Source organism: Pinus tabuliformis, chromosome 2_2 (genome assembly GCF_031772625.1).
Source record: "Pinus tabuliformis cultivar Carrire ecotype Pingquan chromosome 2_2, CPIR1, whole genome shotgun sequence".
Classification (NCBI taxonomy): domain Eukaryota; kingdom Viridiplantae; phylum Streptophyta; class Pinopsida; order Pinales; family Pinaceae; genus Pinus; species Pinus tabuliformis.
In genome coordinates this window covers 156916139-156922882 of record NC_142300.1, presented here as the reverse complement: position 1 = coordinate 156922882, position 6744 = coordinate 156916139, and positions in this window count along the sequence as shown.

Genomic DNA, 6744 nt, shown 5'->3' with positions numbered 1-6744 from the left:
ACTTTTGCCAGCATCTTGAGGACTTTGGCAGTTTCATTTTCTTCTCCTGCTTCCGCTTCTTCCTCAGATTCTTCTGAAGAACTTTCAGCTCCCTCATCAGGCGCTCTTCTCTGGGCTGTTTCCATTGTCTCCATTCGTTCACGCAGTCTTCGCACTTCTTCTATCAGGACTGCATTTGGTTCTGGTCTTCCTCGACCAATTCCTCTCCTTGGCGGCATCTTTGCTGCAACACCTGTAGCTCTGATACCAAAAATAATGTACCTGAAATTCTGAGCTCAATCTGCAAGCAACAGATCTCAGCAAACATACATATCAATCTGCTTCAAACTTAAAAGGCCAATCTACCAACATAGAAACTTTGTTTCCTTTTAAACATAAATCAGACTCTTCCTTGTTTCATTACCAGTGCAGCACATCACATTCCTCTGGCCCACGCATAATAGATCACAACCACTGGTTTTAAACAAAAGAAAAAAAACACTTCTGCCCATTAACTATTTAAAAACGCAGGTCCTTGTTTTACATGACTGTCTGAAATAATAAAAAAAAACAACTAAAACCCGCTGATTGAACACAGCTTCAGGCATATACAGACTTTGGGAAAAAAAACGCTGATTGAACACCATAAATAAATTCAATGATTTTTTTTCTGGATATTCGATCTTGAAATGATCCAACGCACTCTTATCGATCTGCAGTGTCCGGTTCATAAAAAATTTGAAGAACTCTTCATACTTATGTCCTCTGTACAGAACCGTATGCTGATCATCCATCAGGGACGCTGCTGGAGCAATGAAGGAATCCTTGGAAGGGGAACAAAATGCAGGAATTGATATACGCGCAGTGGAAGAATTGGTTACTGCTCGATGCAAAACACTTCTGAATCTCTCATTGCTCACAACCGCTGAGCTAATTCCCCACTGTAATGGTTATTAGTGATTGGATATTGCGCGTTTTGAAAGAGCGTCCACGCATTCCCCTTTGACCGCAATTTCTTCCAATGAATACGCCCCTCCGCCATATCTCAGTTGGATGTTTAATACAGGTTCGATGATTGACCGAGAATCTGGTCCAACACAGCTGTATTTGCCACAATCGGCGGTTAGCACAGGTATATAACACAACAATTTACCAGATTTCAGGCCCATGAGGAATCGGCGTTGATACGCTCCAAGAGATCTTCAGTTTACAATTAATTGCCACCAGAATCGCCCCTTAATTAGCTTCTGTTATACCACTAATTACTCTAACAGATAGATAAGGTGATCCTCCATAAATTTATTCCAACAGAACTATTTTAATGCGCCTAACAAATCAAATACTAAATGGAGAGATGTCACTCATTACAATAACAAACTAATTATGAAATCAACTCTCATAGTAATACTAAAATTAACAGCAAATGAAATCCAATTTGTCAAGCCACAACATGTGGGCAATTTCCCACATTGCTGGCCCATCCCGATGCTCCTGCATTAGTTCAACCGATTGATTGTAGATTTATCTAACTGTGTAATTTATGCTTGAAAAAATATTCCAAGAAAGTAGTCTTCCTATTTTCCAATTGGTGAATTAAAGCATAGAGAACACAGTAGATTAGTTTTTTCTTTACATGTTCTTGCTTTTTTCTTAGTAGGATACTCATTGCATAAGTTCATGTCTCATTGAGTCTTTTTAGTTCCTAAAGAACAAAATTGGCGATATGTGCAATTATGAATGGGATTTGATTTGTTTTTCTTTCTTTCTTTTCTTAGATATTTCGCTGGCTTAGATTAATCTAACTGATCAATGTTTTGATTTGTTTCATTTTCTCTTTTCTTTAGAAACTAGATTCTAACATAAGAAACAAAACCCCCAAAAACAACATAAACTATAAAACAACGAAGTAAGAAAAAAGGTTAACTAAGCACATATGGTGCACCACACTTCATCAGCTTACGATACCTGGATTGATAGTTTATGTAGAGAAATTTAGGACACTAAATTGACTAGACACCTTTGAAGATTTTATATTCAAGATAAAATATTAAAATATTGTTCTTGATAAGTGCCTTAGTGGAAGAAGCTGCACTGATTCGGTATGCCAATATCTCATTTATAGGAAATTACTTTGAGCTGGGAAACTAAGATTGGCCTGTATGTCTTCCCCAATATTGTTGGCACAAGTTCTAGCATGCCATGGACAGTATATCACATAGATTAAGACCTAAACAGAAAGAATCCTAGTAACCAACAAGTGGGTGTTTGGTGGGCAGAATCTGCAATAGTAAGTGGGTGTTTGTTGGGTAGAATTTGCAATAGAGATAAAGATATTCGCAGTCCATGTCCCTCAATATGGATGCAAACAAACTTCCAAACCAAGAATGTGAATGCACATAATAATGTAATGCTATAGAAAATAACTCTGCATATTGTACTTTCCCAACCAGTCACAATAAATACTTATTAGTACTTATATTATTGTGATTGATTTTAAACCATTCTAATATACTTAATATCAATTTGTCTAGTTTTGTTGAGGAACCATTAGCCTATAGGCAGGTTATTAAATAATTATCTTTCATACTTTCATCATAGAATTCAAATTCTTCACTTCTAGGGAAAACCAAGAAAAATCCCTCAAGACCCTATTCATTAAAATAGATTTTATAAAAGCCTAAAACAAAGTGGAATAGACATTAATCTTCACCATGCTTAGAGCACTTGGATTTGGCCTGTATTATGTTAAAGTGGTAGAAACTTTATTTGCACATGTCGTAACTTGTCCTTCTATCAATCATACCAAGTCTAATAAGATAGGGCTCTTCTAGTTAATCAAGTAAGGTTTCCCACTCACCCTAACCCTCTATGTAATGTCTACTGAATCCATTGGCTATATTCTTCATAGTAGAATAACACATCACCTCATAAAAGGTTTCTTCTCTTTGTTGTATATGGCAATAAATGAATGAATAGTCACTTCACAAATAAAATTTAATAAACATCATTGAAGAGAATCAAAATTTAGACAACACCATGGATTGCTTGCAAATCTTATGTGAGGCTTCTAGGTGGAAGTTATAAATGGAAAAATCCAATGCTATCGACATAGTCAAAAGGATGCCCATAATTGATTGGTTAGGATCTGGCCAAGTGTTAAATTCCTTTGTATTCCCTTTTCTTTTGAACCCTTTCCAGATGAACTATAAGAAGAAATATCGATAAATGGATCTAGAAGCCTCTATTCCTCATAGGAAAATTCAAATTTGTATCCAAAAGTCGGTTTCTACCCACATTTATTATTCATCACATTAAGTCCCTTCTCCCCAAACTTATGCCAAGCTAGAAAATATTTTCAAAAATTTCTCTGCACTAACTCTAGTGGAGACGAGGGTTTTCATATAGTTGGCTACAACCACTATTACGCCCCTAAGGATAAAGGAGGATTGGGTGCTCTAGCCACCCAAATGAAAGCCTAGGCTTTTTATTCCAAATGGACCATTGGAGTAGTGGAAGGGAAGGAGGCATGGAAGAGACTACTTGGGAATCAATCACCTCAGGGGCTTTACTCTGCTGCAAAATATGGAGTAATATAAAGTTATAAACATTCACAAGCTATTGACCACCCCAACATCCAGCCAACTAATGAGACCTTTGTAGCCAAAAGAACTCGGAAAGCTTGGGAGGTCAAATTGGTGTGGAAAAGTGGAAAAGTGACTTCCTTGAAGCCAAGATTTATTTCAAGGATCATTGTATAATGTTTCCAAGTAGTTCTTCAACAAGGAAGTCTACTTGCGAACATATTTTGGTTCTCAACCAATAGACTACACAGGGTCTTGGTGACTTCTATGACAAAAAATTTAGAGATTGGAAGGATTGGCAAACCTTATAGCAAAATTCAAGCTTAGTCTTACAAATAGAATTATGCTAGAAAAAGTTCAGAGCTCAATATTAAAACACCTTTTTCTTAAGCTTGGCCTTCTACAATCACTAACTTGGTGGAAAGATTGGAGATGGAACCAAAGAAAACGTTTTCTGAACAACAATTGAGTTGATGGTTACAAATGGGTATAGAATTGACCTAAGCAAAAGGGAAGCATATAGAGAATCAAAAATAAGGAGAAGATTTCTTTAATATTTGAAATCAATCTAAAACCAGCACTTACAACCCAAAAATCCTTACTTCAATGGGTATTAAATCCATCTAAAATTTTTAGTTACAACCCCAAAATCCCTACTTCGATTGGTCTTTAACACATGATGACTTAGTCATAGGGAAATTCTTGAACACCTAGTAATTCTAAATCTTGAAATTAAACTATGTGGCAATAATAAAACCTTGAAGCACTTGTTCTAGTTTTGAAAATATTCTTATTTTAAGCTTTATCCCTCCTTGCTCTCATCTAATATTCCTTGGAAGATTTCCCTATTGGGATATTCTCCCCCCTGGACCATAGATTTTCACACAACACAGTACTAGATTAGAATTGGTATCTTATATCATGTATGGAACACAAGAAAAATATGTGTATCAAGTTTCAACTAGTTCTTAGCATGGTGCCAATGTACTTTGCAAGAGGGGTCTCTCATTTGTGTACATTTGAATCTGCATATCCAAGTGCAAATGTGGAGAGGGAGATGGAAATAATCCACCCACATGAGCTATTGGGCTACTAGACAGTGCATAATGAATAAAGTACCACCTCAAAGGATATTATCATGCCCACTCCACACACTCTCAACCTTCAAGCAACGACGTCAACATAAAGCAAGTTGAGTTGCAAGACAATGTCAAGAGAAGCAAAGGCATTGACCCCCAACAAGAGCCCCAAAGTGGTCTGTCACTTTGACAAATTTCTGACTATTCCTCTAGCCATCATGATTAACCCACACATGACAATGATGGATAGTTGATCCTAAGCCCACAACTGAAGAAAGATATGTGTATCAACTATTTCTTAACATGGTGCCAATGTACTTTACAAGGGGGGTCTCTCATTTTTGTACATTTGAATCTGCATATCCAAGTGCAAATGTGGAGGGGGACATGGAAATAATCCACCCACATGAGCTAATGGGCTACTAGACAATGCATAATGAATAAGGTGCCACCTCAAGGATACGATTTTGCCCACTCTACACACTCGCAACCTTCAAGAAACGACATCAACATAAAGTAAGTCAAGTTGCAAGAGAATTTCAAGGGAAGCAAACGCATTGACCCCCAACAAGAGCCCCAAAGTGGTTTGTCACTTTGAGAAATTTCTTACTATTCCCCTAGCCATCATGATTAACGCACACATGAAAATGATGGATAGCTGATCCTAAGCCCACAACTGAAGAAAGATATGTGTATCAACTAGTTCTTAGTGTGGTGCCAATGTACTTTGCAAGAGGGGTCTCTCATTTGTGTACATTTGAATCTGCATATCCAAGTGCAAATGTGGAGGGGGAGATGGAAATAATCCACCTACATGAGCTAATGGGCTACTAGACAATGCATAATGAATAAAGTGCCACCTCAAGGATATTATCTTTCCCACTCTACACACTCTCAACCTTCAAGCAACGACATCAACATAAAGTAAGTCGAGTTGCAAGAGAATGTCAAGAGAAGCAAAGGCATTGACCCCCAACAAGAGCCCCAAAGTGGTCTCTCACTTTGAAAAATTCTATACTATTCCTCTGGCCATCATGATGAACCCACACATGACAATGATGGATAGTTGATCCTAAGCCCACAACTGAAGGTTTGGGGCCTCCTTCCAAGGATGAAGACTCTCCTCCTTGAATGGGTTTAATTCTTGCAACATCATGGTCTATCCACTAACTCTTGCCTGATGACCTGGTTGTTTATATGTTTGTTGCTTTATGATTTGGGCTTTATGGAACTTTAGTTTTGGAGACCTTGCATGGCATGTTTTAACTATATAGGCCTTTTTCCTTACAGTGGTTGCTTTTGGTGGTTGCCTCACCACCCTTTTTTTTTGTAAAATAGATGTCAATGGAAATCTGAAGCATTTTATCCAAATGCATAATGCTAAAATATAAAGGCCATTATATCATCAACTCAAGTAATTGCTCCAACTTCATGGGACCCTGGGTAAAAAGCAATGAAAACCCATCTGAATATCCTAATAAAAGACCTTGGCATGAATACCTACATGTATCTCTCCCTTTTGATTCACATGTACAATAGATGGTGTTGTCCTGGCCCCTTCTGAGTTCTCAATTACTTTTGGGTTCTACATATATTCAAAAAATAGTCTAATGAGAAGATGCGTGAAAACCAAAATACTAATTATTTTGTCAGCTCAACCTAGAGAAAACAATAAGGACTTTAGCATTCAAGCATAAACAACTAACCTTCCCTTCCATGATTGCCACACATGAGTTGGGAGTACCCAAATCAATACCAATCACATCATTCCCAACAGGCCTTGAGTTGTAAGCCCTAACAACCATTAGTGAAAATTCTAAAAAGAAAAATGAAATTTTCAATGTAGTAAGGCCATCTACTTCTTAATTGTTGGAAATTAATCAAGCAATGCAATCCTACCACAAAGGAAGGTCATTGTATAAACCTAAAAGTTCTTGTTGTATTTGGTCATCTCTGTATGAGAGGTGACCCACGACTTGACACGTATGTGCTCTAGAAGCCCTACAAAAGCATTGCATCACATTCTGAATGACAATCCAAAATAATCACATTAAGGAAAAGTAGAGGCAGTAAACCCACCTAACCCCAAAGCAACTTTGTCAATG